A 1963-nucleotide genomic window follows, 5' to 3' on the forward strand; every position below is an offset into this window, starting at 1 on the left:
AGAGGAGAGGAGAGGAGAGGAGAGGAGAGGAGAGGAGAGGAGAGGAGAGGAGAGGAGAGGAGAGGAGAGGAGAGGAGAGGAAGTGGGAGCATTTGGGATTGGGTCTGTAAGGAACAGGGACTTGGGATGAGCGGTGAAAATGAGCACTGGGGAAAGCAGGACTGGGGACTTGAACACTGAGGTGTGGGCATGGGTGTGGCTGCAGACCAGGGAAAGGAGACAAGCTTTGGCCTGGCAGGAGTGCACTCGAGCACAGAATACAGAATGGATGAGGTTTGAAGGCACCATAGTGGCTCCAAACTCCCTGATCAAGCAGGATCATCCTAGAGCACATTGCACAGGATTGTGAATGAGTTAACATTGTGCTGCAGCCTGATATCTGATACACCAAGTAATAGAAAAAATGCCTAAAAAAAGGCTAGTACTKGTAAAATAATATTTGGGGAAAAAAGCAATAAAATGGGCATGCACCACTAATGGCATTGCATGGTAGAAACACTTTCACAACAGCAGGAGCTTCATCATAGAAGAGAAAAATAAGTGTATTTCCGCTTGTATCAACTATCCTATTACTTGACTGTTAAAGGTCTGATCTGAAATCCATCTGGTGTTTGGCTGGTATGTGCACACTGGTTAAAGCCTTCAAAGATTAAGAAATTAGTCTGGTTAGTTCCTTATTGTTTATAGCAAAGATGGTAAGAAAACAAATATACATCAGTCTTAAGTATTAGAATGATCTCTGTTTCAGAACATACACCACCACTTGACTTTATTGCATTTCTGTTCTGGGAAACTTATTAGTACCAGAGAGCTAAACTATAGAGAAAAAGAGAACCACAAGAAAACATCCAGAATATATAAATGCCACTTCCAATAATACAGGACTAAGAAATTTCCTGTAAAGATCCCAGCTTGTCAAACACTGATATGAATTACATCCTATTGCATTAAGAGCTAAAAGCAGCAACTGGCACACTCTGCCCTTGGCTTCCACATTCATTCAGATGTAAATCTGAATTGAAATGATAGCAGCAGAATTTTGCATGCAAGTAATTCGGGAAGAAGCCCTCACAATCTCTCACTCAATTTGGCTGGATGTGGTCCCRTGCAGTTCACAGTGAATGGACAGTCCTCTCAAGGTCTGTGCCAGGGCTCCTGGTGATYCCAGACAGTTTGGAATTAGACCAGAAATTCTGGATTTTATTTAAAACAGGAATAAGCTTCAAGTGTCTATGTCTGAGAAGATAAGTTTGAAATGTTTGAGTATCTGGCTTAGTTGCATTCAGCCCCTAATTGCAGACAGCCTTGTTCCTTCATAGTAGAGGAATGCTAACTTAAAGGTCCACACTTTGCAAGGCAGAAGGGAAAACTTTGCAAGCCACAAGGTTCTGCAAATTCCTATCCTCTGTAAGGGTGTTTTACATAAGAAAATTAACAAGCCCACTGTTAATAGTGACCCTTCCAGCCTCCCCCATAGGAACAGAAAGTTATTGACAACATACATTGGTTATATGATGGTGGTGCTGTCTCTTGGAGCATAAGGAATCTTGGAAAAGGCAGGCTGGATAAGAGATGGGGTCAGTAGGGTAGGATTCATTTCCTGAATTTGTCTTCCAAAGAGAAACTGCAGTCTGATGACACTTTCAAGGGAAAACTTTGACAAGACCTCTGATAACTTAATGGTCTGAGATGGACTAAATGGGCATCAAGCTAACAAGAGAAAGCTCAGATGATTTACCCCAACTTTCCGGGACAACTGAGGAGCTCTGGCACCTGGCAAAGCCCAGTGTCATACATGTAGTTCCTAATGTCTGACATGTGTGACATTGCCGTTCCTTTGATGAAAGCATACATTATTTTAAGATAAAGTTATGGATGTGATGCAGATAGATCTCATTCTTCTGGCATGACAGGGCATGTGGCTTGTGACATGTTCAGCCCCTGGGGATGTGCTTCAGCCCAG

Source organism: Malurus melanocephalus, unplaced genomic scaffold (assembly GCF_030028575.1).
Source record: "Malurus melanocephalus ecotype Western Australia unplaced genomic scaffold, MMel_1.1 scaffold_29, whole genome shotgun sequence".
Taxonomy (NCBI): domain Eukaryota; kingdom Metazoa; phylum Chordata; class Aves; order Passeriformes; family Maluridae; genus Malurus; species Malurus melanocephalus.